The sequence below is a fragment of the Paroedura picta genome, chromosome 3, assembly GCF_049243985.1.
Source record: "Paroedura picta isolate Pp20150507F chromosome 3, Ppicta_v3.0, whole genome shotgun sequence".
Lineage (NCBI taxonomy): Eukaryota > Metazoa > Chordata > Lepidosauria > Squamata > Gekkonidae > Paroedura > Paroedura picta.
This window is the reverse complement of record NC_135371.1, coordinates 83,336,214-83,351,251: the sequence shown is the minus strand read 5'-3', so window position 1 is coordinate 83,351,251 and position 15,038 is coordinate 83,336,214. Positions and strand designations below refer to the sequence as shown.

General features: G+C 48.8%; 1 protein-coding gene and 1 long non-coding RNA gene across 2 annotated transcripts in view; one reads left to right on the top strand and one right to left on the bottom strand.

Annotated features, from left to right (window-relative positions):
• Positions 1–15,038, top strand: part of LOC143832340 (neuropeptide Y receptor type 2-like) — a 212,468-nt gene that overhangs the window by 101,819 nt on the left and 95,611 nt on the right. The gene's annotated exons all lie outside the window — the stretch shown is intronic.
• Positions 4,075–4,447, bottom strand: LOC143831193 (uncharacterized). The gene is made up of 3 exons (XR_013228765.1): positions 4,404–4,447; positions 4,249–4,317; positions 4,075–4,117 (listed from the first exon to the last, which is right to left on the bottom strand). It is a non-coding gene; the product is annotated as an uncharacterized LOC143831193 (long non-coding RNA).

Here is a 15,038-nt window from a genome sequence, read left to right as displayed (position 1 = left end):
CAGCTTGCAAATGAGAAAATCTTACACCGTTTGTGATCTGTTATTAGTAGTATCATCAGCTAAGATGTTTCCTCTGAGTGAAGGTGGTTGCATCAAGACATTCTATGATGCTAATCCCTGGAATTAGGTTTTTTTGGTCCTGGGCAAGAACTGGGGCCCCTTTCTCATTGTTAGGAAAAAAGACAGGGTATAAATGGGGTAAATCAATATCTCAAAAGAAGCCAGAAATGTAGGTTAGTGACTTGATCAAGATTACTCAGGGGCTTTTTGCACGGCTTCAAAATCGCACAATGGTTGCCAATTGGAAACGCTATCGATTTGCCATAACGCACGACGTCGTAGACAATCTGCAACACTCCTGAAACCGATCAGCAAAAAGCGCTTCGTTGTAGCGCTTTCAGGGGAATCCCAAAAAGTGGATTCACCCTCCGGAAAGCGCAACACTCTTGCAAACAATCTGCAACACTAGCGAAAAAGACCTGTGCGTTAACATTGTTGCGGTTTCTTCAAAGTCCCTCCTCCTGAGCCTGTCCTCCAAACTTCCGGCGAACTGTTCGCCATTTTTTTTTCTCGGACCGAGCACAGATCAACGAGGCAACGAGACAGCGCCTGGCTTTCCAGCACGATCACTTTCGGAAATTGTGCCCGAACAGCACAATAGTATTTCAAAAGCACAGTAGCACACACCGTCACGCAAAACATGCCCAAAGCTTAAAACCCCGTCTACCATCGGCCAGACCTAGCGGAGTCAACGTACAGGGAGCATTTTAAAAAACTTTCCTCTGAGCGTGGCAACGAACATTCGCCGACCGCAGTCTCCTGTATAGCTTTGAGGGGTTCAATAGATATGATGCGATGTGATATCATGAGGGGCGGTTTATGTGTAGTGGGTGTTTGTGTTGTTCCGGGTGCGTGGTTGTGCTGGGGTGCGGACAACCCCTTCCATCGGCGGCTAGACCTCCGGCTAGCGGAGTCGCCGTCCCACGTTCATTTTAAAAAACTTTCCCCTGAGCGTGGCAACGAACATTCGCCGACCGCAGTCTCCTGTACAGCTTTGAAGGGTTCAATAGATATGATGCGATGTGATATCATGAGGGGCGGTTTATGTGTAGTGGGTGTTTGTGTGGTTCCGGGCGCGTGGTTGTGCTGGGGTGCAGACAACCCCTTCCATCGGCGGCTAGACCTCCGGCTAGCGGAGTCGCCGTCCCACGTTCATTTTAAAAAACTTTCCTCTGAGCGTGGCAACGAATATTCGCCAGTCACATGTCATGTTTGGTTGATTTAAGCTTTGGCTGGCGAATATTATTGGGGAACTGTCGAGTACTGTTGAACTTGCTCTGGGTGGACACCGGCATGCGTTTGTGTAATGGCGGACATTTCAGTAAAATGGCTCCTGCTGCATGTCCATACTGCTCTTCTCGCGTGTAAACGAATCAGCGCATGCGAGAAGTCAAACAATAAGAGCGCTAATCTGGCCATTAGGGGGACCATTAGGGGGACTGGCAGGGGACCAACATGGAAGGACGCCGAGATACGGGACCTGATGGCGATTTTCGCCGAGGAGAAAATACAGGACGCCTTCCGATCCTCACATCGGAACCGGGAGGTGTTCGAACAGGTGGCCATTCGGATGCGTGCCCTGGGCCACCACAGGACCGGCCTTGAATGCCGGTCCAAAACACAAACCATGCGGGCAGAATACATGCGGGCCGTGAACCACAACAAGGGTTCCGGCAACGATAAAGTAACCTGCCCGTATTTCGAGCAGCAGCGGGCACTGTACGGCGAGGGGGACGGAGACGGCCGGCCAAAGCGCGTGGGGAGGAGCCTGAAGGTCGTCCGTAGGCTGGCTGCTCCAGTGGAGGAACCACCCGCTGCGGAGGATCCCGGAGAGGGCACCTCGTCCACCGTCCGGCCTCCACCCCAGGTCCAGCAACGCGGTGCGGACCTCGTAACGCTGGACCTACTTGCCCTCGCTCATGGGGAGCAAGACGACATGTCGCCGCAGACGCCCCTTGCCTCCGGTAAGCACTTTTAATTTTGTACAAATGTGTGTTCTGACGTTTAGGAATCGTTTTCTCGTGTATTCGTTGCAACGCATAATATGCTAGGCTGTTTGTAGACTGCTTGCTATGGTAGCTATTTGAAACGGTTATGTTTAACCAACAACCCCAAAAGATTTGCAGCATGCCTCAGCTATAGGCCTTCTGCAGTACTTTAGTCACTACTTTGGGAGCATGCTGTGTGGTTCAGGTTGTATGCTTGCTCCTTTTTCACTATTGTCTGCTGTTGTCCACAGAGACACAGATGCCAGGGACGGAGCCCCTCGAGTCTCCAGCAGCAGTGGGTGTGGATAGCGATTCGGGGGCATCTACAAACCTTGGTAAGTATTTGTGACAGTAATGGGGGGGGTGTGCTGTGTAAACTGCTTTGTGCTTTTCTGTTTGTGCAGGGGGCAGCAGCCCTACTTGGAGAAAGAAGAGAGTCCCTCAACGTTGCTGGTGTAGGTTTTGAAGCTTGCTTTGCCACCATTCGGTCCTAAATCTTGTTTTTTTCTTTTTTGCAGATTTCATACCCGGCACACAGGAGGAGGAACAGTGTGGGGTGCTTGGACCTCCTGCCCAACGCAGGCGGCTACAGATTCAAGATGGTGAGCGTGCATGAACTGTTCCTTTCAAGCCATAACTGCAGGACAATGTAGCAAACCATTAACCATGTGCTCCCTTTGCATTGTTGTGAGTCTTGCTGTTAAAATAGGCAAACAGAAAAGCCCACCATGGGCTGACAAACACTAACCATGTGCTCCCTGGCCATTGTTCAGAGTCTTGCTGTGAAAACAGGGAAACAAAAAAGCCCACCATGGGCACCATGGTCGGTGTTGGTTGTATCAATGGTACTAACAGTTCTGTTTCTCATTTTTACCAACAGAGGTTCTTTCGGATGATGAGGAACCACCCCCGGGTCCTGCCAGCCCACCACCTAGAGGTGCGCTCCCTGCAGAGGAGAGGCTCATGAGGGAACGCGCCAGGCTGAGGCGCGTCTCCCTCTTGACGAACGTGGGACAGAGCCTCCTGGAACACTGCCAGGAGGAGACACGGCGTGCTGCAGCCGCCGACCAAGCCATGCTCACCCTCCAGGCCCAGGAGGGGAAAAAATTGAGGGCACTCATCAGGGATTCTAATCAATCCCTACGGGAAAGCGTGGAGGAGGTCCGACAAATTAGGAGACTGATGGAGAGGGCGGTCGTGGTCATGGAAACGGCCAACCCGCCACAAATAACCGTCAACGTCCCCCCCCACCCACACCAACACCACCACCTCCAGCACCCACCCCACCAACCCCGTCTCAGAATGCCGCCACACAAACAAGAAGGAGGACTGTTCTCGAGAAGAGAACAATAAAACCAGCGGACAAGTTCTCCCCCTCCTAGTTTGGGCCAGTTTTTCTTCTTAATTTTATCTGTGTTTGTTGTTGTTTGAAAAATAAAGTTTATATTTTTGACTCTGTCTCTGTGTACCCTACTGTAGAATTAGGAAGGCCGAAAGCGGCCTCTCTAGTGATTGTGTTTATTCAGGATCTGTTGTGTGGGTTGGAGGTTGGAGGGGTGTCAGTTCAAGGAGTTTTAGGAGTGTGGGGTGAAAGGTGTGCGAGTGTAAGGAGTCACACTGGAGTCTTTTTCAGAAAAGTAGTAATAACATTTTATTTTCAAAAAACTTTTAACAGGGGAAAAACAGTAGGGAATGTAACTTGGAGCCCCACCCCCACCCCCCCACCCCAAGAAATCCAATTTTGTTTTTAAAAATAGATATATTTAACAGTGGAAAAACAGCTGGGAATGTAACTTGGAGCCCCCCCCCACCCCCGCCACCCCAAGAAATCCAATTTTGTTTTAAAAAATAGATATATTTAACAGGGGAAAAACAGCTGGGAATGTAACTTGGAGCCCCCCCACCACCACCCCCCCCCACACACACACAAAACAAAACTCAAGTCCCACTGCTCCCCACACCAGCACCTTTCCCTCCGCCCTCTGTCATCTCCCTCAGCCTTTTGCCCAACCGGGTCACTGTGCCCCTGACTTTTCGCTTGAAGAGGTCTTCCTCCTCCTTCTTCTTCACTGTGTGGGGAGGAAAAACAGGTACACATTAGTGCCACAGATATTTTTTAATCTGGAGTTTACATGGATACAGTTTTTAGTGACCTTAGCCACAGTATGCGGACAGTTGGGCGGTGGGGAACATAACCTACGTTCTTCCTCCTCCCTCTGCTGCCTCTGCCTCTCCAGCTCCCCTCTAAGGTCAGCCACTTCTGCCTGCCCTGCAAATGGGTTAAAAACAAATGGTAAGCCATATATATAGGCTAAAGTGACACAACCCACACCCAAGCACAGGTGCAGTACTCACAGTCCCTGCGCTGTTGCTCTACGAGCCCCTCCAAGGATGCCAGCCTGGCCTCCATGCTACGCATCCTGGCCTCCATTGTTTCTGCTATAGAAATCAAATAAAATGAATTCAATCACACTTCTAATAAAAGCATCACAGCAGGCTCCCTTATGGCTTCATGGGGGTACACACACATGGGTCTCCCTTAAAGAATTATAACTCTCACCTGCAGCCTGTGCTGAGGTGGAAGGCCCCTCTTCCTCCTCTTCCTCACGCTCAACTGCTTTGGCCACTGCGAGTTTGACAGGAGATTGTGTGGCTGGGCAAAGTAAAAGAGAATTCATAAGTAAAAGCACGCAAACCAAACATAATACACAGCTGATGGCCACACCACAATCAGAGCCAAAGTGCATTGCCAAAGTGGTTTGACAGTACTGGCTGGCTATGTCAGCAGGAGTTGACAGCATCTTAATGCTTTCTCAAATATAATGGAAACAGTAGGGGAAAGAGGCATCTAGACATTCAATTCATGCTTTAGGGTAAAACATAACGAGGGCAGCACTCACCCATATGTCGCCTCATCTCCAGGGGGGGCTTCCCAGCCTTCTCCCAGATCTGGACCATCAGGTCGTGGAAGACCGTTCTTCCACTGGGCTGCGGAAACCCCCCCCCCCACTGCTCTATGCTATTCAGGAAGTCGAGCTTTATCCGCTTGAATTTTGTCCGGACCTGCTCCCAGGTCCGGACGTAGCCCCTCTCCTTCATCCTGGATGCCAACACCAGGTAAGCACCCTTGGTGTGGCAGTGGGTGCTGGCCATAAGGCGGCCAACACTTTTGGACTGGAGAACCAGCTCCAAAAGTGCCTCAGCCTCGGCGCGCTGCCAGAAGGAGCCCTTCCGTGGCTTCGGCATCTTTGGAATGACGGTTGGGCAACAAATCTGCGTTGCTCCGATCGGCCACCCCAATTTTAAATGTATCAAAGCTGCCCACCAATGAAATTAGTCCTTGGAACATAAGTGGATTGATCCTCCAGTTTGACAGGGGTCGCCAATACTTCCTGGCTACCCGCCTCCCCAACCTTTCCCTGTTCAGCGCTTCCGTATTGTGTTTGTCAATTTCAGCGGGGAGTTAGCATTTTGGTCTGTCAAAGTGCTTTTGGACCAGAGAATCCCCGTTTTTTTGCTGGCTAAAAAGACAAACCGCACAAGACAAGGTTAAACAAAGAACATAAAACTTTATTTAACACCAGAGTAGAAAACACGATCAAACACGTCTCCTATTTCTGTATAGGTTATAGCGTCCCGAACCTTGCACCCCTCCGCATAGATCCTTTTTTTCCTGGCTTCAGGGATGTCTGCTGTATCCTCAAGGACTAGAGGTTCTGGTTCAGCCACAGGGAAGGGGATGTTATGTCCCTTGTCCTCGCAGATGTTGTGCAAAATGACACATGCGATGACCAACGGAGTCACATTGTCTATATGCACATGGAGTCGTGACATCAAGCAACGGAACCGAGACTTCAAACGTCCAAAGGCACGCTCCACGACATTCCTTGCCTGGGAGTGACTGAGGTTGTAGTAGCTCTGCACGTCTGTCCTTGGCCGCTTATAGGGAGTCATGAGCCAGCGGCGTAATGGGTAGGCTCCATCCCCGAGCACCAACGCCAGTACACGCACGCCCTCAATGGTGGTGGTGGGGTTTCCTGGAACAAAGACCCCTTTGTCCATGGTTTTCCTGAGGTTAGATTCCCTGAAAACAAGGACATCATGCCTCCTCCCACTCCACCCCACCTTGGCATCTATAAACCGTCCGGAGAAGTCCACAGTTCCTTGCAGGAGAACAGAACAAAAGTCCTTCCTGTTCCCGTACTCCTTTATGCTTCCCCCGGGTGCACGGATAGGGATGTGGCTTCCATCGACGGCTGCAAAACAATGCAGGAATCCAAGCCGGGCAAACCCGTCCATACTCTGGAATAAGGGAAAGAAAAGAATAGAAACCATGGCATGTTAGCGTGGGGTGCATCGCGTATTCGTTGCTCACCTGTCAAACAAGAAAAAAAATTTAAAGGGCAAAGGGGATAGAATGACACTCACTGCTCCAAGCCGGTCTCCGAGGCACACCACTTTGCTGTACAATTCAGCCTCCATGGCGAGGCAGAACTCCAGCAGGATCTCGCCAACCGTTGTGACTCCTAATCCGAATTGCTGGGCTACTGTCCGGAAGTACTGCGGGGTGGCCAAGTACCACAAGGCGGCTGCCACCCTTTTTTCCACTGGAACAGGGCGCCGCATGCCAGTTACTTGCCTTTCCATGCGGCCACGGAGAGCCTCCACGAGTTCAAAAAATGTTCCCCTCGACATTCTGAAGTTGGCAATCCAGTGGTCATCATCCCAGCGAGACCACACAAAATTTTCCCACCAGTCAGAGGATCTTTCGTCCACCCAGAACTGTCTGGGGAACCGGACTTCTGCCAGAGCTTGCCAGCGTTTCTTAGCTGCCATGGTTGCCCTTAGAGAACGTCTTCTACTGGTGGTCGTAATTCTGGCCATACGTTGTCGGTAGTCCTCGATAGTAGCCCTCCTATGCGACACGGTGGTATGGATACGCTGGACTACCGCAAGCATCTGAGCCAACAATTTAAAAATAATCCTCTCCATTGCAACGTTAACCTGTGCTGCAGCCAGTAGGCTATGCAAACAAAAGAATGAGGCCGACCACGTGTCTGCCTAGGTGCATATAAACAGGTAATCTGTGGGCGTGTACTGTGGGCGGGGATTAACCAATCAAACATATCAATGCATCAACCTCTAGTTCATAGAAAACAATAGAAAACCCGTTCCAACGGCGCCAATGATTTAACGATGATGCGTTACTACGGGGTTTTCGGGGTTTTTTTTTAAAAAAGGGGAACCCCACCAATTTCGGCTTCTGGGTGGAGGTCAAAGGTGTCCCTGCAGTTTGATTGACGGCCACGGGAGGCCAGAAGCGCTAAAAAGGGACCTCCTTTGTAGCGATAAGACGGAGACCGGAAGCCTGTGGGTTACGAAACTGACGAGAAGTGAAAGTGCCAAATTCCGCAAAAACCACAGCTGTGCGTTACGGGCACAGCTAGTTACATTTCGCTAGTTATAGCGATTTCACAAACAGCAACCAAATAGCCACTTTGAGCTCTGTGCGAAATGGCCCACAGTGAGCCTAGATTAAGGCTGAGTGATGACATTTTAAAAACCTAGTTTCAAAGGTCCATTACTAACACTACCATCAAGTGGTTCGCACCATTCACTTTTAAATCCCAGTATAGCACATACTGTAGGTGAACTGAGCAAAAGCTGGACAATGTTTTGTTAGAGCATAGAAAAGAAGGTCGTTGCATCACACTTAGAATGTAAAAATTAGATCTCATGGGTCATACTAGTTCATCAAAAAGAATTAAACAGAAGCAATATTTAAAAATGCCCTATTTATTAGGATTAAAAGTCACAGTTAGCTTCCGAATTTTATTTTAAAAATAAATTTCCTCAGGATTCCAGAACAAAACTGCAACTCAGAATATAACCCCATGTTTCATGGATCCCAAAATGTACAATATGTCAGGAATTCATAGTAATTTCGATGTACAAATCTTGGAACTTCACAAAGTAGCATCAAGCCATCTCAGCTCTGTCACCTTTTCACTAACATACCTCAATTCCTGGCCTTTACTAGCACAGACTGAACACATCAGGTCCCAGAACAGGATGGCAGCTCCTGGGAGTGGCAGAAGTATTCTGGGACTGGAATGACAAGACCCAGAGCAGAATGCCAGACCTGACATGAGGAGAAGTATTTCGGGCCTGGAATGGCAACCCCCAGGTTGTAATCTTGAGGGTTCCCAGGCCCCCTGTGGAAGCTGGCAAAGCTAGGGAGCCATCATTTGACTTGGTGGCTACCATTCCAGTCCCAGAGCATTTCTGCTATTCCTGGGAGTTGTCGTTCCAGTTCCAGAACAGTCATGGTCCTCCCAGAGTCCATCAATCCATTCTGGAGGCTGGTGTATTCCAAATACACCAAATCCTCCAAGGCACACAGGAGCAAATGCTGTATGCAAACAGCAGATTGTGAGGGGAAATCTGGGGAGATGGGATGGAGAAGTGAGGCCAAGAGGGTAGAGGGAAGATTCCCTCATTCAGAACACTTATCTTTATTAAATTGCATCTTGTTCTCATTTGCCCATTTTTCCATTGTATTCAGATCTCGTTGAACTCTGTCTCTATCTTCCGGAGTATCTGCCAGTCCTCCCAATTTGGTGTCATCTGCAAACTTGATGAGTAGTCCTTCCACCCCCTCATCTAGATCATTAATAAATATGTTAAAAAGTACCGGACTAAGCACCAAGCCCCGAGGTACCCCGCTACTCACCTCTCTCCAGTCTGATGAAACACCATTGACAACAACTCTTTGAGTGCGGTTCTCTAACCAATTCCCTAGCCACCTAACTATCTGAAAATCCAGATTGCAGTCCTTCAATTTATCCATCATAACATCATGGGGAACCTTATTAAAAGCTTTACTAAAATCCAAGTAAACAACATCAACCAAATTGATGTAATAGGCACCCTGTGAGGGAGCTGGTCCTTAGAGCTCTGAGAGAACTGGGAATGGCTCACAGTCACCCAGTAGACCTCAGGTGTCTCTAAGCAGTTTAAAATTGCCTTCCCTTCCTCTCCCCATAACAGATACCCTGGGAGGGAGGTGAAGCTGAGAACTCTGAGAGAACTGGGAATGGCTCACAGTCACCCAGCAGGCTTCAGGTGTCTCTAAGCAGTTTAAAATCGCCTTCCCTTCCTCTCCCCATAACAGACCCCCTGTGAGGGAATCAAGTGTAGGGGCCGGCCCAATCAGGGTGTGTCTACTGCACTGGCCACACCCTAACTAGCCCATATTCCAGGCTGGATACCCCAGACACGCTCCTCCCACAGGGCTGTTTCACAAATATATAGAGGAACCATTGATAAGGATAGTGCACTGTGTCCTACCACAAAATCTGAAGCCTTCCTGCAGGAGGCTTCTACCAGCTTAAGTGCTGGTGAGAAGTCTTCCGACTTTGATACAGGCCATCATGAGCTGCTTCTCCAAAAAACACCCAAAGTATAAATCTGCAAAAAACAAAAAACAAAAACAAAAAAGGAAGACACCTAGAATCATAGAGTTTGAAGTTACCTCCAGTGTCATCTAGTTCAACCCCCTGCAGAATGCAGGAAATTCACAAAAATCTGCCCACCCACAAGGACCACAATTCCATTCCCAGTTGTTGCCTTTCCCTCAAACCAGAATCATTGGCCATACATGCTTCCCCATGAGGTCTCGCTGCTGCTGCCTCCTTCCTCCCCACTCATACGCACACACGCTTCCTTGTGAGGCCTCACCACTGCTACCTCTGCTGCTGCTGCTGCTGCCGCCACTTCTCCCCTGCACACACACACATTTCCCCACGAGGCCTGATCGCCACCCCCCCCCCCCCACATACCTCATGGGGAAGCGTGTGTTTGTGCAGGGGAGGGAGCAGTGGCAGCAGTGGTGAGGCCTCACAAGGAAGCGTGTGTGCCTCTGTGGGGGGTTAGCAGCAGCAGCAGTGGTGAGGTCTCACGGGGAAGCATGTGTGAGTGTGTGTCTGTGTGCATGGGGGGGAGGTGGTGGCAGCGACAGTGAGGCCTCACAAGGAAGTGTGTGCGCATGTGTGCGCATGTGTTTGTGGGAGGCAGCAGCAGTGGCACCCATGCTTCAGAAGTGTTTGTGGAGTCTGAGGCCAAGGCTGAGTTGAAGGTGCATGGACCAGCAGAAAGCAGGCGGACAGACCAATAGGGTGGGGTGTGTTTGGAGTGAGAAGAGGAGGGGAAGGGACAGGGCTTAGACAGCTTGGGCCGCGAAACAGCCACAGTACTTAGATAAAGATGGAAGCTGAACAGGAAATGGTGGGCAAGCAGCCAGGGTGGGACAGCACTCTAGGGACTATCACATGTTTCCCCCTCCATATGTTCCTATCCCTGGTTGCTGGCTGCTTGCTCACCCCTGGGATGAGCTATAGAGAGACTGCTGATGCCGGGATCAGAGGGACTGCCCTTCAGGGGTTGATCACCTTTCTCCAGGATCTTGGACAGAGGGTAGCACTAGGAGATAACTCATCAAGACACTGCCAACTGGCTTGTGGAGTCCCCCAGGGGCAGTTCTCTCTCCAAACTTATTATTATTGTATTATTATAAACTGAGTTATTTGTATTGTTCATGTTTCATGAAAACCACCCTGACCCTTCGGGGAGGGCGGTATAACAATACAATCTATCTAGAACAGCTATGCTGTATAATAAAAGGCTAAGGCCTAGGTGGGCGGAGAGTGGGTGGGGCCAGTCTGATCTTTGGACCGATTGGAAGGCACGAAGTGCCTCCAATTGATCCAAAGATCGGACTGACCCCGATCCCCCTGGACCTGGGACCAATAGGAAGGCGACACAGCCCGCGCCCCAGCCCAGGGCAATCTGACCACCGCAGAGAGGGGAGGTTGGTAGGGCTGCCAAGGAGAGCGAGAACGGAGGCTTTTTATCTCAGGGCTGTCCTAACTGTCATATCCAACAACTCCTCGCTTTGCCTCAGAACACTGACAGAGCTGGCACTGACAGAGTGCACTCCCTCCCCACTTCAGGCCTACTGTGAAGGAACCTCTGACAGCCCCTGACTGAGGGGAGGGAGGCGTTTCTGAGAGCAATGCAGCAGAGTCTGTGGGCATGGGTGTGCTTTCCTTTTGAGGCGGGGGGGGGGGAGCTTTTCCATTCTGCCAAACCGTTGGCTCACAGGGAGGCCACAGAAAAGCTCCTTCTCACTTAAATACTGTTCTGTCTGGCCTTGCTGCTGGAGGGAAGAAGCAGCCAAGCCATGTGTATTTATTCTTTGTGACTCTTTGCAGATTTGAGGCCTACTACACAACAGCCCTGTGCAGTAGGCCTCAAGTCTTTCAACTCAACAACAACCCGTGTGAAAGGCTTTAAATGTTTCTTCTTTACAACAAACACCGAGCCCTGAGGTACCCTGCTACTCACCTTTCTCCAGTCTGATGAAACACCATTGACAACAACTCTTTGAGTGTGGTTCTCTAACCAATTCCCTATCCACCTAACTATATGAAAATCCAGATTGCAGTCCTTGAACATATCCATCATAACATCATGGGGAACCTTATCAAAAGCGTTACTAAAATCCAAGTAAACGACATCAACTGAATTTCCACGATCCAGCAAACCTGTTACTTGGTCAAAAAAGGAAACCAGGTTGGTCTGACAGGACCTGTTGGAGACAAATCCATGCTGACGTCCCTGGATCACCAAATTGTCCTCCAGATGTTTGCAGATCGCTCCCTTTAATATCTGCTCCATTATCTTCCCCACAACAGAGGTCAGATTCACTGGTCTGTAGTTTCCCGGGTCATCCTTCCTCCCTTTTTTGAAGATCGGAATAACATTTGTTTTCTTCCAGTCCTCCGGGACATCTCCAGTCCTTAAAAAAGTCCCGAAGATGATGGACAAGGGTTCTGCAAGTTCTCTGGAAAGTTCTTTGAGCACTCTCGGGTGAATTTTATCCAGCCCAGGGGATTTGAACTCATCCAGTTTAGCTAAATGCCTCTCGACAACCTCTCTGACCATGTCAACCTGCCACCCAGACACTATCCTTTGGCTACTGCCATCTCTATATGTGCCTAAACCCTTTGACCTGTGGGAACAAACAGATGTAAAATAGGCTCTAAGCCTTTCTGCTTTCTCTGCATCCTCCGTTAGAGTTTGTCCATCCACACCCAACAGTGGGCCTATTGCCTCCTTTACTTTACGTTTGCTCCTCACATAACTGAAAAATCTTTTCTTGTTACAATGAGCTTCCCTGGCCAATCTTAACTCACTCTCAGCTTTGGTCTTTCTGATGATTGATCTACACTGCCTAGTAACCTGTAGGCACTCTTCTTTAGATCTCTGTCCTTCCCTCCATTTCCTGAACATTTTCCCTTTCTTTCTTAGTTCCTCTTGAAGTTCTCTGTTCATCCAAATAGGCTTCTTAGAGCTCCTGCAGTGTTTTCGTCTTTCTGGGATAGTCATTGATTGAGCATGCAATAGCTCTTGTTTGAGTAGCGCACACTCTTCACATGCTCCCTTCCCTTCCAGCATTCTCGTCCATGGTATGACACTCATCATGTCTCTGAGTTTATTAAAGTTTGCCCTACGAAAATCCAACATCCGCGTCTGGCTACAAGCTTCCTTGGCTCCCCATCTGAAAAGGAATTCTATGAGGACATGGTCACTTCCCCCTAGGGTCCCCACCTCCTTCACCTCATCCACCAACTTTTGCCTGTTGGTCAGTATTAAGTCCAGTATGGCTGAACCTCTTGTGGGTTCATCTACCATTTGATAAATGAAATTGTCAGCCAGGAAGGTCAGAAAGTTGCATGACTAAGGACACTTCGCAGAGTTTGTTTCCCAACACACATCTGGGAAATTCAAGTCACCCATGATGACAAGGTCCTGCCACTTGGATATTTTCTCAAGCTGCTCACAAAGTTCAGCATCCACATCCTCCCATTGGTCAGGCGGTCGGTAGCAGACACCAACCACCACACTGTTTATTTCCCCCTCGCTTATTTTCACCCAGATGCTTTCCACTGTAGATATACTCTCCTTCACTAGAATTTCCTGACAGGCCACTCCTCCACCTCTTCGATCTATTCTGTTTTTTATGAACCGTTCATATCCATCCACCATTACATTCCAGTCATGAGAATCATTCCACCAAGTTTCTGTGATGCCTACTAGATCATACCTTTCCATCAGCATGAGAAGTTCTAGCTCTTCCTTCTTATTGCCCATGCTTCGGGCGTTAGTATAAAGGCATCTGAATCCTTTTACTTTTGGTTCCCTATGAGCTGGCCTTAACGGTTGGGCTGCCCCTGATCAGTCTCCTTCCTTACACTCCCTATGTTGATCATCTCCTTCCCCTTGTGGCTTCAGTTTAATGCTCTCCTGATGAATCTCCGCAGGTTCCTGCCAAACACATTCTTCCCCAGCTTTGATAAGTGCAGTCCATCAGGTGCTAGTAGGCCTTCCTTAAGAAAGCCTATCCCATGGTCCTAGAAACCAAATCGTTCCTGGCGGCACCAACTACGCAGCCACTGATTCATCTCCATTATCGTCCTCTCCCAACGCATTCCTCTTCCCTTGACAGGGAAGTTTGAAGAGAATACCACTTGTGCCCCTGTTTGCTTGAGCTTCCTCCCCAGAACTTGATAGTCTGAAACATGCAGGAATATCAAAATAAAGAATATTTATAGCCTGAAGCTGTAAATAGTGAACAAGTAAATGGTTGGAGAGACATGGGAATTGAAGTGACTTTTTTCAAGCTTGGCCGGGTAAATTTTAAAAAGTCAGTATAAAAAACCTGACTAAGGTCATGACTGCTGTGCACAGAGAGACCTCCTCTTAGGGTTGCCAGCTTCCTAGTGAGGCTCTCTACATCACCTCCCTCACAGGGAGTCTGCTATGGGGAGAGGAAGAGAAGGTGATTGGCAATTACGTTTAGACACCTGAAGCCTGCTGGGTGACTACAACCCATTCCCAGTTTTCTCAGACCTCTCACAGCCTCACACACCTCACAGGTTGTCTATTGTGGGAAGACGAAGGAAAAAGGTTTTTGTAAACTGCTTTGAGACTTCTTTGGGTAGTAAACAGCAGGGTACAAAACTCCAGCTCTTCTTCTTCTAAGGAACAACTGTGAAAGAAGCATGTGGGCACATAACATTTTATCAACAGTTTAAAAAATGGAGACAGAAGGAGCAGGGCGGACATCTGTGTACTGTGAGTACCCCATGTGTATGAGGGCAGGGGGACATTTGGTGTCTGTGGCCTAATTCACAGAAGAAGGTAAATTATGCAGAACTGGTTGCCATGTAATCTCCCCCTAAGAAAAATCTCCAGTCTGATTTTCCCTTTACATGGCACTGCAAGGCTCACCTGTAACCACTATGCCACAATTCCCAAAGGTCAGTCCTCTCCCACATTCAATGAACATTCCAAACCACAGGTTCTTGACACCCATCTCTCCACACCCATACCCTTATTTGTCACCACCCCACCACAACCTCCCACATAACACACACATTCAACCCCATGCCCTTACAGACTGGACAACTCCTCCCCTTCCTCTTCCCACTGCCAAGTTCTAGCGCTCGTTGTATTCCTGATTACAATGGGCTTTACCCCTAGTAAATAAATTACTAAACAAACAAAGAGTGTGGTAATTCTAGGAATTCCTGGATTTACCACATTGCACTTTAAAAATGGCCACATCCCAAAACAGCCTCCGAATGTTGTCAATATCATTTGGAGGGGAGCTCAATAAGCTGACGACATTAGGGGGCTGTGATGGGGAAAATTCCTTGTGTGGAAATGGCTGTTGTGTCCTCTGAAACTGTCACTTGCCATTTGTTCCCAAGTACTAACCCTTTTTAATTATGTGCTCTTTCTTCCTCTCCCTCTCTGCACCTCATATTTATGTAAATTAATTTCTAGACAACCCCTCCCCACAAGCAGGTTTGGGGTGGTTTATGACAATAATTAAACATTCAAAACAGTAAACACAATAAAACA